The 20,378-nt window shown below is 37.7% G+C and overlaps 1 pseudogene; it reads left to right on the top strand.

Moving 5' to 3' along the window:
* The window catches only part of LOC113049100 (misshapen-like kinase 1), a 37,213-nt pseudogene extending 17,102 nt beyond the window's left edge, over positions 1–20,111 (top strand).
* The last annotated feature ends 267 nt before the right edge of the window (positions 20,112–20,378 follow it).

The following is a 20,378-nucleotide window of genomic DNA, read 5'->3' as shown; positions in this document are numbered from 1 at the left end:
ACTAAATAAACTATTCTGAATTTCTGACACCACATATAAATGTGAGAAAAGTTGCTTTAACTACTGTTCTTGCATCAAAAAATAAATACAATGTACTTATGGTGTTCATATTGTATTGCTAAACATATGCTGCCATTGAGTTGGGATATGGGTAAGGTTAGGGACAGGTTTGATGTATGGGTAGGTTTAAGGACGGGTTAAGGTGTAAGGGATGGGTCAACAGTGTAACTACAAATGTAATTAAAGTAATTACAGATGTAATTACATGTTTTTTCATTGTATTTACACTGCATGTATGTACTCGATAAGTGCATTGTATCAAATTATTAATTTAAATATAAGTACATAGTAGTTAAGGCTCCTTAATGTAAATGGGACCATATTTTCATTTAATAATACATAACCATGAAAATCGGGGGTGTGTGTAGTTATACTTTTATATGTATATGTTATTATATTATTTATAATATTTGTATTGTATTAAATACTGTTTTTTACTTTCTATTAGAAGAATACTTTAAAAATGTATTTTTAAAAAACACAAAGCACAAGTAATTTTAACATCGATAATAAGAAATGTTTCTTGAGCATCAAATCATCATATTAGAATTACATTTCTGCAGGATCATGTGACACTGGAGTAATAATCACAGGAATTAATTACATTTTAAAATATATTCAAGCATATCGAGTTGTGATAATTTTACACTATTACGGTTTCGACTTTTTTCCAAAATATTTGAGAATCTTAAATACTCCAAACTTTTAAAATGTAACGAATAATAATAATAATACACAAATGACTATGTGTCATTGATCTTCCATCGAAGCACATTGAATCTTCTTTGGATCTTCTCAAATAATGTTTAGAGAACATGATGAGTTTTACAAAGTTTTACCCAAACATGAGTTTACATTTAAACAAATGTATTTGATTCAGGTTTTGACCATTCAGATTTTGTGTTGGGAATGCCAGAATTTAGGTTTGTTGTCCAAAGTTACACACTGGAAATGGCGTCTACAGATTGCCTCCAGCACACAGTATCTAGCCACTAACCTACTGAACACAGCATCGCAGTGCACGGACTCGCCAATATCACTATATTCACTCTCTCACAATAATGCTGCCCAGTTTCTTAGTCACTTCATCACTCTGGCTATGCTACTTGTTCTCTTAATTTCCCCTCTCAAAAGCATTAGATGATTTTTAGCAACAGGAAGGCTCTTATTATTTCAGCCAAATATTTTAAGTGATTCACTCACTCTTTCTCTCTCTTTCTCACGCACACACAGCAACAGCGAAAGGAGAGAGATATGGTGCGGCAGCAACAGGATAAAGCTCCTCACCGGAGACTCGATGACATGAGACGAGAGGAGGACAGGAGGATGGCAGAGAGAGAGCAGGTAACCAATCACAGCCAAAGAACTGCAGCGGGCCGGCCAATCACAGCAGAGCGTGGGTGTTCCACTCAGCTCAGCTCTGGCCCTGGAATTTCTGTAGAGTGGTTGCTATGGCAGCAGGCTCTGTGTGTGTGTGTGTGTGTGTGTGTGTGTGGGTGAGCCGTGTGCAGCCCTACATTCAATACAATTCAAACTGACAGAAACACAAAAGACCAATCGGCATGAATTAGTGCACAGTGTGCCACAGGACACACTCTTCAAAACGACCTCCCATGTACATGCCTCACATCACACTTCCTTCAGTTGTCCTGCTTAATACAACCGCATACGCAACACATTCCTCGGAGTGACAGGAACCACTTGTAAACACTCACTGCATTCCATTTTAAGATTATAAGCAGTGTGATGTTACGGCTCCACCGCGGTAGGTGAATGAAGCGCGTGGAACAAATCTCTTCACTGCGTGTCTTCAGCCATTTTAAAAAGCCCATCAGGAACACTTCTTTAAAATGTCTGCCTCTTTCTACAGAGGCTGCACATACAGGTGTATCTGTCCACTCCCTCAAATATCTTTTTATTCCATCCTTTTGAGTCTATTCTGATCCGTCTCTTCCTCCTCCACTGCTCCCCATTTCTCTCTCTCTCTATAGGAGTTTATAAGACACAAGTTGGAGGAAGAGCAGCGGCAGTTAGAGATACTGCAGCAGCAGTTACTTCAGGAGCAGGCATTGCTCATGGTAACACACACCTTTCTTTCTCTTACCTCCGTTTCTTTGCTCTGGTCTTGTCAGTCTTCGGCCAGTTTTGATGTGTCTCTTGTTACAGGACTCCTAAATAGTGTTTTAAATGATCGAATGACTGCTGGTATCAGAGTGGGGAATTAGGAACCGATTGTTTTTAAAGGGATAGTTCACACAAAAATGAAAATTATGTCATTCTAGCGTAATTTCGGAGAGTATCCACTGAACGCAAACAGCGTATGATCTGTGTCAGCTGTGCAATGCAGATACTTTTTCTGCATTTATTTACACTTTGAACTTTGAATGAAAACAACACATCCGTGTGGTGTGGCTGACACTGAACAGCATACACTGTTTACATTCAGTGGATACTCTCCAAAATGGTGCTAGGGTGACACGGAGGAGATGAGTTGATGAATAACGTCATTATTTTTAGTCATTCTTTGCATACAAAAAGAATTCTCGTAGCTTTGTAAAATTACGAGGTTCTGGTTGAACCCCTTATGTCACATGGATTATTTTACCGATCTCCTTGCTAAGGAGATCTTAATGTTCCATTGACCCTCTCAAATTAAAATAAAGCAAGAAGTAAACTTAAAATGTGATGCAAGTATATCGACCCCTGTTCTAAAGCAGAAGAACCTTTACTCAAGTGAAACTCATCAAACTTGGCTCATTTATGTGTCAAAGCCCTGTGTGTGTGTGTTTTAGTCAATGCTTCATGAAGGGTTGATTTTGATCCTTTATATTGCTTGGATTAGTTTCATTTTAAATTTGCAGTTTAATTGGGGATACAATCAAAATATCAATATGGAACAACATAACACAATTACACACAATAATTACATATCTGTGTACCCTATACAATACGTTTATATTACAAATTGTTCAATTGCTTTAAATCTTTGAGGAAATAATTGTCCAGTACAGCTAAGGAAATGTTTTTCTTCCTTTGTTTAGTTTAACACTAAACACTGTACCATGTAAAACTCAATCATGTTTTGTGTGTAATTGTTATTCATTAGTTCATAATTATTTCCTTTGCATGTTGGGAAGGGGCATAGGTTTGTTTGTGTGTGTGTGGTGGGGTATTTATGCATGTGACAGTGTGCTGTGCTATGCAAGGTTTTTTTGTGTGTGTGTGTGTGCCTGAAATTTCAGTTGTCACATTTTGCCAATTAAAAAGGTATTAATTGTTTGCTCATATGTGTAGGAGTATAAACGTAAACAGCTGGAGGAGCAGAGACAGTCAGAAAGACTTCAGAGACAGCTGCAGCAGGAGCATGCGTACCTCGTCTCACTCCAGCAGCAACAGCAGCAACAAGACAAGAAACCACAGATGTACCACTACAGCAAGAACCTGGAGAACAACAAACCATCCTGGGCTAGAGAGGTACACCTGCAACCTGCTGAGGATAGCTCTCTGAACTGACCTGTTGGAATATAAACTCTTATGTTTGGTTTCTCAGGTTGAGGAGCGCAGTAAACTGAACAGACAGGGCTCTCCTAAAATCTGCACTACAGTGTCTGACACCAATATCCAGTCCCGTTCAGAATCAATCAGCCAATCAGGAGCCGCACAGACCCCACCTATGCAGAGACCTGTGGAACCACAGGGTGGCCAGGGAAAGGTGTGCAACCTATCATTTTTTTCCCCCTTTGTAAAACAGTTTTGGTAAAGTTTGGTAAACTCATTAGTCATACCTCCAAAACATTGATAGAATTATTAGAGCTGTCAACTAAAGTACAATTCAAAGTGTTTTTTTGTTTTGCTTAAAATAGTATTTAATATGAATAAAGACTGACCTTAAACTTTTGAAAGGATAACAATCAGGAGGAGGATGCCATCATTTCTGTTCTTTAATGCTGCATGCTCTGGCTAACTCTTTACTCTCTCTGTTTAATGACTTTCTTTTTTCTTCTCTCTCTTTCCTGTGGGGCCCACTTGCTTCCTCTGTAATCCTCCATCATTTTTGGGAACTTCCTCTTCACTTGCATATCCTGTGCTGGATCTTCTACCTTTCTGTGCTGCCCATCCCCGGTGGCCTATTTCCTTCCTTTGCATGAAACAATCCTGTTTCCATTTCTGCATAACTGCTTTACTGATCCCCACTCTTCTAAACTCCTTTTGTAAAAACACCTTGACTTCTCTCTCTCTCGCTCTCTCTCTCTCTCTCAAAAAAAAAAATGAATTTCACTCTCCCACTTTTTTTGTTACTCGTCTCCACTCCTGTTCGTTCATCTACCGTAGTTCCAGATGGCCCACCTGGTGCCGTTAAAACCGTATGCCGCTCCTGTCCCTCGCTCTCAGTCTCTTTGCGATCAGCCCACTAAGACCATGTCCGCCTTCCCCACCCAGGATCCCTCTCCCACACCCACACCTCGTCCTCTACACTCCAGAGAACTAGTCCGTCAAAACTCTGACCCCACCTCAGAGACCCCTGCCCCTCAGTCTCGGCCAATGAGGGATGACCGGGGACCTTGGATCCGTCTTCCTGAGATTGAACAACCTCCTAAAGTAAGGCAAAATAATCATACAGGTTTTGTAAAACTCATCAAGATTGGGCACAAAACAGCATGTAAAAATAGGCAAATGTAATCAGTGGTTTTCCTTTAATTCCTCACCACTTGTCTCTCTTTTAGATTCCCCAGAGAACAGCCTCCATAGCCACTGCACTGAACACAAATCTCTCCTCCGGCATCAGACACCCAGTTCGAGCAAGGTAACATACACACACACACACACACACTCACACACATATCCAGCTGTTTCACAAATCATTTGACTGCCCTGACTCCTGCACTGTGTGTTCTCTCTGTGTCAGTAATCCTGATCTGAGTCGCAATGAGCGCTGGGAGAGAGGAGATAGCATAAGCATCATGTCCAATCTGCCACAGACCGGCTCTCTAGAACGACACCGCATACTCAGTGAGTGTTGTGTAGGTCAGCTTTTGCCAACACTGTGGCGCCACATCTCCCTGCAAGGGTAGTACAACCTGACATGACCTATGTTGCAGGGACAACAGCTTAGTTACCATACTAAATAATGTCTTAATCAGTCCCTCCATGATTTTGTGTTTTTTTTTTTTAAATCATGCAATCTAAAGTTTTATTTGCATCTGCATGCATTTTTGTCTTATTTCCACAAAGCTTCTTATAAAAATGCTAATTTAAAAAAAAAAAAAAAAAAACAAGATAATCAGAAACTCTGAGCCAAAACACATTAATCAGTGTTCATCTATTCTCCTATGCCTTGTGCATGGAGTACCAGGACCACAATATCAGTGATTATGCTCAAAAATATTTACAGGTAATTAAACTTGAAATCCTGGTGGTACTGCATAGACTTTTAAAATACTTGTGTTAGCAGATCGAAAATATCATTATCTCATAGAGAAAGATCAAATCTTTAAATCTGACAAACTTTTTGATTCATAAATAACTTAATTTTTTTGGGATATACTGTTAAAAATAAAGTTTCTTTATTTGCATCTATGGTTGTATAAAGAACCTTGAACATCCATGGAACCTTTCCATTACACAAAAGGTCATTTTTTACATTATTGAAATGTTCTCCAGAGTCTTTGAAGAAGTATTGATGAAAGGTTCTTTGGAGAACCCAAAATGGTTGTTCTGTGGTGAAAACCCCTTTTTGGAGTCTTTCTAATTACTGCAGACAAACCCTACACTCTTAAAAATGAAGTGTATGTAATGTTGTTGCCGTTTTTTCAGGCTCATCCAAGATGGATTCCTCCCCCACCCTTTCTCATGACGGCCGACACAAACCAGGAGAATCCCGAACCTCATCCAGACCCAGCAGACCAGCGGTGAGATGCAGACACACACATTCACACAAACATGAGAGTAGCATGTAAATGCACTCATGCATAAAGATTCCAAAATCATTCGCCTGTGTCTTGTACAGAATGAACACACTGAGCTTTCCTCTAAACACTAACCTCTGTTCCTTAACATTTTCCTCCTCTCCCTTTATCCTTTTTCATCCCTCTCTCCTCTCATCGATCTCTTTTCCTCCCTCTTCCTGCCCTCAGAGCTATAAGAGAGCAATAGGAGAGGTCAGTGACCGTATCTGTGTATCAGCATGACGTCGGTCTGTGTTTTTGCACGATTACATCATCTCGCGATGATGTTCATGTGGATGAGGCTAAATCTCAAATGAACTATGTTTTCCCATTACATGGTGAAAGTTATTTATCATAGAAATGTTATTCTGGCCAGGGTTGTGGGCAATGTATCAAATATTAGTGATAATATCGGAATAATTTTGACGATAACGTAAAATTTGAAAATATCAGGAACATTGAATATTTTAAATTCAAGCATACTTTCCCAAAAGAACGAACTGACTGTCCAAAAAAAGGAACCGTCCGGACTGCTCTACGCACATCTACTACAAGAGTTTTCATGAGAGCGGTTGCCAGATAACAAAGTTTAAATACCCGAATCAGAGCTTTGCTGTTGCAAGGATACATTTTCTATCACAAACAAGCTGGAGTTTAGCAATCTAATGAAAGCGTCGTTCAGCCGGTCTGTGTTCAGTCATGAGATCTCGACTGTATTGTTTGCGATTGTAATCACTGAATAAATGCACTTACTCGTCCACTGATGTTTGAATAGAGGAACATAGACTATGGCCGTTTGGAATTACTTTAAGGAAATTTCACTGTTATATTTACCAGTTTTCATAATATAGACGGAGAGTGCAAAATTCTTTGGTATTCATTTATATATGAGAAATTGCTATGTGCTAGAGCAACTAACTCCCCATCTAAGAGGGTTTTTAGTGTTAGTAGGAACATAGTTTCATGCCACAAAGCTAAAAATTTAAATATCCCAGTTGCATAGTTTAAATTGTGAATTACATGCACAAAAAAGTTGACAGAATCTACTTTCTGTACTTGTTTTGTACTGTTTCTGTTGCGTATAGGCCTACATGTGTTCATTTAATAAAAAGCAGTAAGTGACCACTTGGTCTAGATTTATTCCAACTGCTTAAATTAACTGTTTAATCTAAATAGTTTTTGTTTTTGTTTTTTTAATGGGCAAAAGAAAATAGTTTTTTTTTTTTGTATTATTTAAATGCAAATGCAAACATATCGAGATCTACTGTATATTGAATATCGTAAAAATTTTGACAATATTGAGATTTTATATATATATATATATATCGCCCAGCCCTAATTCTGGGTATTCACTGTATAAATCACATGATTCAAGATATAAAAATATAAAAGCTGTCAATCGAATTAATTATAGTACATGCTTGATATGCTGATGAATTAATCAAGTAAATCACAATTAATCACATATGCTATACTATCGTTCCGAATTAGTATTAGTAATTATAATTAATTGAACGGTAGTGTATAATTTCTGAATAATGCAATGATGACCCCATTGACTTTGATTTCTATGGACAAAAAAAACACAAAACAAAAAGTTGAAACATCCTCTAAAATATCATATTTTGTCTTCACCAAAGAAAGCAATCATTCATTTTTGGGTGAACTATTCCTTGAAGAGACATTCACACGGGATGTTATGTACGTCTTGGACCATTCTTTAGTGTCTTCTGTCTGTTTTCCTGTTGATTTCACCTGCACACCAGTCCAGTCCACAACCACTAGCATCTGTAGAAGGACAGTCCCACACTCATAGTCTTTGTGTGACCACATTTACCCTCCACGACCAAGATCCCACACACCACACAGGATGCATGATTCAAATCTTATGATCTGTTTAATCTGGAGAGATCCAATGTGAATGTAATATTGACTATGGAAATGTGGCACATTATGAAGTGTTTCTCACTTGCCTGTTGATTTCTTCCTCATGTGAATTTGACAGGACCATGGTCTGTACTCTAAGGAACGGGCAGAGGAGCAGCCGCGGCCCCCAGTGAAGGCTAATGATTACTCCTCTTCCTCAGAAAGCAGTGAGAGCAGTGAAGAGAGTGAGAGTGGAGAGGGAGCAGAAGAGGAAAGCCCTACTGACCGGTATGAGACGGTGTGAATATTTTACAGTTGTTTCATTTATTTTGTTTTTTTCACACGTTTCTTTCAATGTCTTTATCAGCCCACGTGATGCAGATTCTGACTCTGTTAACACAATGGTGGTCCACGAGGAGGAGGAAGGTGAAGGAGGAGACGAAGAACGTGCCGGAGGATATGGAGACCAAACCATGCTTGTTCAGAGGGTAGGATGTTTGTGTGTGTCTTATGTCTTCATCTTGTTTTTTTTTAGCTGACAGATAATCATGTAATTTAATAAAAAAAAGTAAATAATAGGAAATAGCAGTCCTTAGTAAATCAATTTCAATTATTTGATTTAAAATTAATCAATTTGAAAATAATAAAACATACAAATTCCTGTTTTCATGTTTTATAACCATGTTAATGTAATTTCATCAAAATAAAAATTTTAACATGAAAAAAGGGGCTCAGTTTTATTCATTAAATACAGTAACATTATACGTTTTAAATATTATAATACAAAATTGTTTTCTATTTGAATAGATTTCAAAATGTAATTTATTCCTTTGATGGTAAAGTTACATTTTCAGCAAAAAGTAATCCGGTCTTCATTTTCACATCAACATACTGATTTGCTGCTCAAGAAACATTTTGTATTTTTAATAATGTTGAACAGGGTTTCCACAGGTCCTTGAAATCCTTGAAAGTTTGTGAATCTGAAACAAAAATTTCAAGGCCCTGGAAAGTTTTTGAAAATAAGCATCCATTGATGCAGGTCCTTAAAAGTGCTTGAATTTATTTTGTGCAAGAAGTTTTCTGGCAAAAATTTCTTATTATTCCCAGTGGTCCGCTAATGTGTTATTTCGCCAACAATTTGTGGCCTATGCATAGAAGCTTGCTTGATTTACATTAGTTATGCACATTTGTGCGTTACGTTAATTGTTTCGTGCGTGAGGTACTTTGTGTTGTACGTTGCCATTATGTTAGCGTGACCATATTTCCTCTTTTTCCCGGACATGTCCTCTTTTTGACCTAAAAAAATTTTAATCATCCATCTCTCTCTCCTCAACCTGTGATCAGTCAAATCTGACTTCTGCAGATCTTGTTGAATGCAGGGTTGCCAAGTCCACTTTTTTTTTTTCTCCCTATGGTTACTTGTTAACTGTTAATGGGTTGATTTTCCCCATGGGTTAAAGGTTTGAAATGTTGGTTAATGATATTTGACTAAGATGCTTGTATGGAAACATTTTTACATTCTGCCTGTGATTTAAAAACTGTGCTAGATGTTAAGTTTTGTGAAGGAGGGGCGCTGGTAGGAAGCTTTTTAGCTGTTTATGATCAATATGCATAACAGTGACTGTAAAATGTGTGTTTTAGTTATGGGAATAACATTTTCTGTTTTGATATTTGGGATGTGGTCATTGCACTACTTTGGGCACTACTTTAACCACCAGCCAACCACACCCCAGCCCCCCGCCCCGCCCACACCCACTGTCCTCTTTTTGGAAAACTAAAATACGGTCACCCTACATGGCGTTCATGCATGCACAAAACTACTAGGATGGTACCTCTGTTTCACAGACACACCTGGAAATTAATGTTGAATGTTTTTTTGAATATTTAATGTTTGTTAAGATAATGTAAACCCATGAGGCAAGAAAAACTTAAAAGCATAATCATATATCTTAAAACTTCTGGTTACATAATTCATGCAAAAGTTAATATCAGATCACTTTACAATACCTTAAAGGATATAGAGAATATTTTTCAGTTTTATGCAAAATACAACAAATAGAATATTAGATCTCAATATCATGGGACCCTGGATGAAATATATTTATAATGTTTTTGGAAACGGGCATATATTTAGATTCAATCAGAAAAAAATTCAAATAAACAGCATTTATTTAAAATGTTATTAATTTCCTATTAATTTAATACCTATGGGATTTCCTTATTAATGCAGCATATACTGTTATTGTTTTACTAGCATATTTTCAATACCTACAGTTTGAGGGTTCCCATCAGTAGTGTCCCCACGATCCCTCAAAAAAAAGCTTTTGAGCCTTCGTGTGCATGCATGAAGCTAAAATAATGAATTCATGGCTTTTTTCCAGTACAAATGTGTGTTTGTTTTGTGTGTTTGTTTCTGGCAGACTCCAGAGAAGCGTAGTCATAATGGATACACTAACCTGCCTGATGTGGTTCAGCCCTCCCACTCTCCCACAGACTCTGCCTCCCACTCTTCTCCTGGGAAAGACTCTACCTATGATGTGAGCTCTCTGCCCACCTAACTTTTAAAGCTTTATTCTCTCCATCTATATAATTACATCATATTTTCTTTCTTTTTTTAGTTAGAGTCATTAACAAATAGATTGCCCAATGTGTGTAGTTCACTGGTTAACTCAGATCATGCAATCAATTTCAGTACCAGTCCAGGGGATTGGTGAAGGCCTCTGGAAAGTCCTCTTTTACTACCTTTGTGGACCTTGGAATGTACCAACCATCTGGGGGCACAGGCGATAACATGTCTGGTGGAGGTATGGTTACATTACATTTTCTGACAGTTACTGGGTATTTGTTTAATATACATTCAGTGGTTTGGGGTAGGTGAGACTTTGAAAGAAGACTTAATCTCACTCAAGCTACATGATAAAAGAGTAGTATTGTGAAATATTGCAATGCTTTCTATTGAATTATATTTTAAAATGTAATTAATCCTGTGATGGCAAAGCTGAATGTTCCGCAGCCATTACTTCAATGTCACATGATCTTTCATAAGTCATTCTGATGTGATGATTTGCTGCTCAAGTAATATTTCTTATGAATGTCACTGATGAAAAGTGTTTTTTTGTTTGTTTTTTTTTTATTCAGAGTTGAATGCACCCTTACAGAAAAGTATTCTTTTTTTTTTCTTACTGAACCAAAACTTTGAAATGTTATTGTTTATCCACAAGTTTAATACACTTGAAAAACATGAGAATAATGATCAGTATTTTGGTCTTGTTTTCTAATTGGAATGTACATGTAATAAATATACTTGAGAAACAAAAATAAGATGTAAGATAAGACTTCTTGTTTTAAGGATCCTTGTATGTTTAAAAAAAAAAAAAACAAGGCAAAAAATGAAGAAAATGATTGAGAAAATGTTTTTTGCAGTATAGGTCTGCTATCATTGCTTCATTGTTGTTAAAGGGGACCTATGACATGGACATGCCTATTTTCCACAAGTTGACTCTTTAGGGTCTTCATGAAAAGTCTGTAACATACTTAAAATTAAATTCTCACAATGGTAGTGTAAAACAACATTCTTTTTACCGGGACAAAAAACAGCTCTGTTCACAGCGACCTTTTGAATGCATGTCCCTTTAAATGCTAATGAGCTTTGCTTACCCCGCCCCCTCTTCCGTGGGGTGATGAGCAGTTTTCCGAGATGGTAAACTTTAAAAAAGCCGCATTTATCTGTGGAACTAGCTTATTATTAGGATTAGTAAAAGAACATTATTATTCATAAAATAAAAACCTATTCTTGCTTCTTCTGTAGATGAAGCTAGATCATGAATGATTCGCATTGTTCAAAAACAACAGACAATGCTGTTTCTCGGTTCTAAGCTTGTGTTGTTTGTGGTTGTTGTAGGTCTGGGCTCTCGCTTTGAACAACTGAAGCTGGAGGTGAGGAAAGGGTCCATGGTCAATGTCAATCCCACCAACACTCGTCCAGTTAGTGACACTCCTGAAATCCGCAAATACAAGAAGAGATTCAACTCTGAGATCCTCTGTGCTGCTCTCTGGGGTAAGAGATGAACAAGAGCACTTTGTGTAGGTGTGTGTGTGGGCTTGCCCATGTTAGTGATACTAACTACATATCTTATGACGGAATCCCAGCTGACTTTTCAAACAATTAGTGGTGTAGTGTGACAAAACACATTAAATTATGTGGTAGATTCCAGTACCACAGTTCAGTACCACAATCTGAGCACATGTTGACATGATGTTTTGTGAGCACTAACAATTTAAAGGGTTAGTTCACCCAAAAATAAAAATTATTTATAGCCCTCATGTTTTTCATACTTGTAAGACCTTCGTTCATCATCAGAAGACAAGTGAAATCTTTTTGATGACAGAATGCTGTCAGATTTTTCTCCGTTGACTGCCTTTGTAACTACCACTTTGATGCTTCAAAAACTTCATAGTTTCAGAGATTGGAAAACGAATCCATATGAATCGAGTGGTTTAGTCAAAATTTTCTGCAGAGAATCCATAGTTTTTAATGATGCATAGATCTAATTTAGGCTTTTACTCGAGTGTAAACGTGAGTAAAAGCCTAAATTAAATATTTTCAAGCATAACAAGCGATCTACTCTTCAGAACATTCATTTTGGGGTGAACTAAGGTTAGTGAATCGAGAGCACTCTTCAAAACTTTTCCTGTTTTAAATTAGCATCGGGTCATTTTGGGTCATTCTAATATAAATTTTGTGTGAAATGTGTGAATTTTGGCCCAATGATAAGAACTGGTCTCCGTGTCCCTGGTGTTATTTCAGTCTCTTAAACTCTCCAGTACCACCAAATGTTCCGAATGTTTTGACATTTTAGCTAATAATGTTTGAATCAAGTGTCCTAGAAAAAAAAACTTTTTTACTTTGATTCATTGGGCCATACCAATGCAACAAGTGATTTCTGACCTCAATTTTCTGCCTTTTGAGTTTCCCCTTTTCCAAACTTGTCCTGCTGTCATCGGCCTGTCACTTGGAAGTCGGGTTATTTAAAGCATTTGGCACAATATGAATTGAGACAGGAAGAGTGGCTGTATCTGTGCTACATTTAGATGTACTGACATGAACTTTCTATCTTCAGTTGCCTTTATTCCCTGAACGTTAAGACTAGTTTGGTGCCACTGCCACCCTCTGGCCAAAGTGCATAAAATATGACCAAAATCATTGTAGCTTTGGAATATTGTGGTGTAAGCTCCAAACATTTGAGGGCCTGTAAAATTCAATATTTATTCAAGGTTCATCATACAGCTGTTTTTTTTTTCCCCTCTTTTTTTTCTGCTACTCCTACAGAGAAGCCTGAAGCTTAACAAATATCTCCCCTAACACTGTGCTTATGTTGTGAGGGTCTCTGTATGTGTGTGTTTGTTCTGTCAGGTGTGAATCTGCTGGTAGGGACAGAGAACGGTCTGAAGCTGCTGGATCGAAGTGGCCAAGGGAAGGTTTATCCATTGATCAACTCACGCAGGTTTCAACAGATGGATGTTCTGGAGGGACTGAACCTCCTCATCACTATATCAGGTTACACACAGGCATATTCACCAATTTATTCACCAAGTATCCATCTTCTCTTCACTGTCAGGACACATACATGCAGGCTGTTCATTTTTATTATCTCTCTCTCAGGGAAGAAAAATAAGGTGCGTGTGTATTATCTAGCCTGGCTAAGGAATAAAATCCTCCATAATGACCCAGAGGTGGAGAAGAAACAGGGCTGGACCACTGTAGGAGAAATGGAGGGCTGTGTGCACTACAAAGTTGGTAAGTGTGCATTTACAGAGTGCTTAATTATCTACAAAATGAAGGCTACAAGATAGTGGTGAAAGTTTACACTACTAGTGGCTAGTAAACTTTAGCTCCTGTGGTTTTAAAAAACCTCAAGAAAACTATTTTGAATCTTCCAAAGTACTTCATGTCATTTATCACCTTGGTTGTGAATGTTCTTATCTATTTTTCCAGTGAAATATGAAAGGATTAAGTTTCTGGTTATCGCTATGAAGAATGCGGTGGAGGTTTACGCCTGGGCTCCCAAACCTTACCACAAATTCATGGCCTTCAAGGTAGATGAAGCTATAGCCATCATATGAATAAGTTACATTTCAAAATATGTTCAAATAGAAAACAGTTCTTTTAAGTTCTAATAATATTTCACAGTATTACTGTTTTTACTGTATAAGAAAAGAGCATATGTAATTTCAAAACTAGTAATAGAAAAGGTGATAGAAAGTATCCAATTACCAAATAGTTTGAGACAAGTATGCTTCTTTACATCCCTTTCTTTAAAATAATACAGCAAATGTGGAAAACTCATAATCTGATTGTTGGGATAGGTGTTAAATTTATTGTTCCACATAATCTTTGTAATGTGCTATAGTTTCATACTCTTGCTTATTTGTATTTCTTCTCAGTCATTTGGAGACCTGCCACACAGGCCTCTGTTGGTTGACCTCACTGTGGAAGAGGGTCAGAGGTTAAAGGTCATCTATGGGTCATGTGCTGGCTTCCATGCCATTGATGTTGACTCTGGAAACAACTATGACATCTACATTCCTGTACATGTGAGTTAAGATTTTTTTCACAAGAATTCACTGAATCACATGTCAGCGATCAGTGATTTGTGGGTCAATTGGAAAATAAAGAGAAAAGTTTTATAGCCCCTTTAGAAAGATACATTACCTTTGACCTATATTCCTCTCTTTGACTCCCTCTTGCTCTCTGTGTATCTGTCTGTCTGTAGATCCAGTCACAGGTGACTCCTCACGCCATCGTTTTCCTGCCCAATTCAGATGGGATGGAGATGCTGTTGTGTTATGAGGATGAGGGTGTTTACGTCAACACGTATGGGCGCATCATTAAAGATGTGGTGCTGCAGTGGGGAGAAATGCCCACTTCTGTGGGTAAGTATGCACACACACACCCACACACACACACACACACACACACACACGTGTACTGTGCTCTCAAATTATTTTCGCAGAATTGCTAAATTGGTTAAAATGATAGTATTTTCTGGATTAGAGCAAATTAGCTTGAATTAACCAAGAGATGATTGTGTTGGTGCAGTAGATATTTTTGTTGCACATGTGCCTTTGAGATGGTATTAATAAAGTGAATGATAAAATGTTCTTATGTCTCTGTATTTTGCGTGTAGCCCACATCTGCTCTAATCAGATCATGGGATGGGGAGAGAAGGCCATAGAGATCCGTTCTGTTGAGACGGGACACCTGGATGGAGTCTTCATGCACAAGAGAGCTCAGAGGCTCAAGTTCCTATGTGAAAGAAATGACAAGGTGATACATTTTTTGCACACAAACACACAGCGAGACACACGTGGCACTTCATACAAATAGGGCTTCCTTTTTTTCCAAAAGAAATGTAGATACTAGAAGGGATACATAACAAAACCTCTAGTGGAGAGTTGTTTTAGACAAAAGTGTTTTAGATTCTGTTCAAGTTCTATGATATCTGCTAGTTTTGAATTTCTACTGCAAAAATATGGAGGTCACACTTTATATTAAGGGCCAATTTTTGCTATTAACAAACCATTAACTACGACTTTTGCCTTAAACTCCTAATTTGCTGCTTATTAATAGCTAGTAAAGTAGTTGTTACGTTTAGGTATTGAGTAGGATTAGGGCTGTAGAATGTGTTTTATAAGTACTAATAAATAAAAAATGTGTTAAGTAGAGGCATGCTATTAATGAATTATTTGATAGTGGGAATTGCTCCCTATACTAAAGTGTTGTCAATATAGAATTAAATACAGTTTAACATGGGTATTTAAAAAAAGAAATAATTACATTACATTTAATTTGGGACAAAATATTACATTTTGGTCATTAAGGTAATAAGTAAAAGAAATTGTATTATATTTACTACAATGTCAGTTTAATAGAATTACACAGCAAAATGATCTTCTCATTAAGCTTATCCACTTTACACTGTAACTTGTTTTTCTTTCAGGTGTTTTTTGCATCAGTGCGTTCTGGTGGCAGCAGTCAAGTCTACTTTATGACCCTCAACAGAAACTGCATTATGAACTGGTGAAAGAGCTGCCACATGAACATAGATTCTGCTGTGTGCACACCTGCAAACACTGAAGAGATAGTCCTCACACACAACGACATCCAGACACATTCTCACACTTTGTAAATACACACACACAAACACACTCCTGCACAACTTACATATAGAACAGAGTTATTTACTTCACATCTTCCTGAAGACACTCCTTCACCATTCTCCTGTGATCTCTGAGCCAACTGTACAAGGCGCGCGTATCTGCCGTGAGCGCGCTGTTGACCTCTGACAGAGTAATGTTGTGTTCATCTGATTCCACATGGGTTAGCTTTCAGCTCACTGGGGCCAACGATCCTCACTGCTAATATTTCTGACCTTTCTAGGACCAGACAACAAGACTAACTGTACATTATTCTACTAGAAATGCGTGTAAACTATGAGAATCGTTCAACTGTCATGCGTCTTGTGACGCTGCATTAGCGTGCGTGCGTGAGACTTTATAAGCTACTTTGAGCAGCAGAAACCACTCGAGGTGCTACTGCAACATCTGTAATTTTCCATTTTAACTGTAGAGTGTAGTAGTCATTTGTTCTTGGTTGCATTCAGAGTTTCAGATAAAAGTGATATATGTTTTCTTTCAACATGTAGAAGTTTAGAAATTGATTTAGAAATATGAGTTAACATATTCTGAAATGGCTTCCCTTCTGAGCGAGGGAAGGTTTTCGCTTTTTCTTGATGTATAAACAATAATCTGAAGCCCGTGTCACCAAATTGTTTGTTGGATGGAAATGGTGGTTGCCGCTTACGGAGCAGAATCCAGCGTTTTGCTTTTCCACTAGTCAGCTGGTGAAACCAAGTCACCCACAATGGAGTTTTGCTTTTCAAAGCGCTTTTTTTCTTTCTATGTGGGAAGTATCATCATATCTACTACAGTTTGATATTCTCTGTACGTAAACGTATTTGGTATTACTTCTACTTTTATTATCTGCTGTTCTATAGCTGTTCTTTTGCAATACGTGCTGTGTGATCGTTCTTGTTTGAAGTTTGACGAGGGAGTTTCTCTTGGGTTATTCTGATTTTAGATAGCAAGATACAGCAAGTGACCCCGGATATGACTGAAGAAGTTTTTTTTTTTGGCAGCACAAATGTATAGTTCTGTTGTCGCAATGTAAATTGTACATAGCAGTTATGGTCGTATTTAGATCTTATTTGTATTAAGTAAGCATATGATTTTTTTAGGAGTTCAATCACTACACGACTGCGTAATACACTTGACTGTGCTTTCATAACTGAAAATGTGTTTGTGCTGTCAAAAGTGCTTTATTGCTTATGGAAGGTTTAGTTTTTTTTAGGCAGGCTTGTAGTTCATCAGGGATGTGTGCATTTGATCAGACTTTTTAGCCCCACCATCATTTAGCAACACACACGTCATGTTTTAGATGAAAACTTGGATGGATTGGAGCAAGAATATTCTTTAGTTTATCAGACAGTGTGCAAACGAGCTGCGTGCGTGCATGTGGGAAACAGGATCAGTATAAAGCAATAGTATAAGGATTATTGACGGGTTTGTGCCTGGTGTTACTGTTTTCAGCTCTGCAATACTAGACCAGAGAGTTTTCACTCATCTCCATCTACATTTACAGCAGTATTCACCTAAAAATTCTCTTTCCCTATTTAATGAAGATTGTATTATACCATTATATCACTTATAAAGTGCTGTCATAATGAACAAACGTGTACACTAATCACAGAATATTTGACGCACTTTTAAATATTTTCACACTAAATGATTAGCACTGATTTGTTAAGTAGCTTGTGACGGTACAATCATCTTGTGTTACCTAATAGCCCCTCCCACCGGACATATTGGCTGCTGTCACTGTCTAGACGAGCACTAAACACCGATGACACATCTAGCAAGTCATTCTTAAAATAATGGTGGCGCAACACTTCAGCCGAATAATTATAAATTGTTGCATTGCAGAGAGAATCGGGGGCTTAAAGTTTGAATTCGCATCTTCTGGAAGTGAGCAAAATTAAATTGAACTTGAAGCTAACGTGCCATTATGACAGAGTCGCACTTTCTGAGAGATACTTGTTTGTGCCCCTCATCCTTACTTTCTCTCTCTCTCTAGCTGTAGAATTTAAGCATTTTCTTGCTTAGTAAATCAAACTGCCATGTTTACTGAAATAACAGTGCCTTGGATTGGGTTGGGTGTATTTGATTGTGTGCATGTGTGTGTGTGTGTGGGAGAGTGTTGAGCATGTGGTTGTTTTAAGTTCAGGGAAGAGAAAAGTCCAGTGCGCAGTTAGGGATCTTGTGCCAACAAAGTGCACTTAAATTGACAATAGCCAGAGCACCGACAGGCTCCTCTCACTCTGTTTTAGCACAAAAGCCATGCCATAAAGAGTCCATTCCTCTGGTTTGAAAGGCAGCGTGTTCCTCTGGTGTTTATTTAATACCATATTACAGCCCAAACACAGCCCTTCAGTTCCATGACGAGATGAGCTCTTTGTTCTGGAGTGTGTGATGGTGATGCTTGTAGCTCGCATATCTTTTGCCAAACCAGGAATGCCTCTGGGTTTTCATGCCGGAGGTTCACAAAAGGTTCAAGTTGTCATGGTGAAGAGCTGCTCGCATGCATGTGATTATAAAAAGTCCCCAACATTCCCAAGAACTCTTTGAATTAGTGAGATTTTGCCTTTTATGCTTCATAGTCAATGTGTATAACTGTTCATGCTACTGGATTGACAGAATTTATGTTTTTATAGCAGAATTATGATATAACGAGTAAACAAATTAAACTGAAAGGAAATATGCTTTATAAATTAAAGAATTTATATTAAGATTACCATTGCCTGTCATGTTGATGGAAATGAATGGAGGAAAATATATATATATATATATATATACACAAAATCCCTGAATTCTTCTTAACCTTTTTTTTTTACCTAGATGTGAATCTTTAAAATAATTAATGAACGTTATCAATAGAACTGAATAAATGAATATGCATTGTTATATAGCATTTTACTGGCTGAAGAATAATAATTTGAGCACAGAGCTTCTCCCCTGTACATATGGCTGTGCGTTCAGTTCGACTCGTCTCTCTCCTCTCTCTTTCGCAGCGAGTGTTATAAAAGAGAGCGTGTGGGTGTGTGACTGTGCATGTGTGAATAGAGGAGCTATTTCTGATCCGTGTGTGTGCTGTTCATTATTCCCTCAGAGGAAAGCGAGTGGGGGAGAAAAGACAAGAGCAGTCGACAGCGATTGAGGACCGGTGTGGTCAAACATACACACATCATCACTGGACTCAAGCCACACATGCGAGTCATGTTTGTGAATGCCACTGACGACCAGTTGACCGTCGTGTCTCTCGTAGTTGTAGTCTCTCTACGGCAGCTACCACAGTCCTGATCTCATGCGAAAGCTCGTTTTGATATCTGATCCAGTGTGTCAGGGGTTGTTCTGAAGGTACACGTGTTGTTGGCTTTATTGCGGACGTTATTGAATGTAATCAGTTTGGTTTTTCTAGTATATTAAACCGATCTGTTGGATTGAAGGCTTTTGTAAGAGTTTTACCGAATCCATGGTTTAGGTGCACATGTAAAGACATTTTACACACCATCCCCCAGATTTGAAGAGATGTTTATCATCTAGACTAGGTCACGTGTGTAGCGGTCTTGGAGAGATGCAGAGCTGTCTGGTTTTCGTTTTAAGGCCTTTACTGCTGTGTTTGAGGTATTTATCTACTCTACATGCTATTAGGACTATGCTAACAAGTGGCATTTCTCTTGTCGTTCTCTAGTAATACAAAGTTAATCCCTTAGCTGATTTTTGTCAAATATTTACTACTCCAAAGAATGATTTGTAGTTCTTTTCCGTTGTGCTTTTGGTTTAAACTCATAGCAGTAGCCAGGAAAGGTTAAAGGTTGTTTCTGGAGGACTTGATAAAGTTGATCCTCTGTGATGGGTTGATTTATTGTTCTTTTCATTTACTTTTTAAAAGTTTCTGTTTCATAAAAAAAAAAGTAGATGTTTTAGACATTTTTTTGTGTTTCTGTTTAGGAGAGGGAGTGCTTCAGATGATTTTAAGTCTTAAAGATTGAATGCATTCACAAGTCTGTAATGTCTCAATGCAGCATTATTTGAAAATTAAAAATAACTTGATCTCTGTTAAAATGGTCTCTTTTTATTCCTTCAAGCTCATTTAATTCCATTTTAAATAAATGCATTCTGTTTCCTGTGACTTGAGACCGGATCCAAGTCAAACAAACAAGTGGTTCTCAACAAGTTCCTGATTGGGTTGTAGAAGATATATTAGAAAACAAACTCTGAAAGATCTATTTTGATGTTTACTTGAAAATTTTTGCCCCATAATTTATCAAATGCAAGTGTTCAGTATCACACTTCAGTTGTTGTTTATGCTTTTATAACACTGTCAGATTA

The sequence above is a fragment of the Carassius auratus genome, chromosome 30, assembly GCF_003368295.1.
Source record: "Carassius auratus strain Wakin chromosome 30, ASM336829v1, whole genome shotgun sequence".
Classification (NCBI taxonomy): Eukaryota; Metazoa; Chordata; class Actinopteri; order Cypriniformes; family Cyprinidae; genus Carassius; species Carassius auratus.
This window is presented reverse-complemented; position numbering and strand designations above follow the sequence as displayed.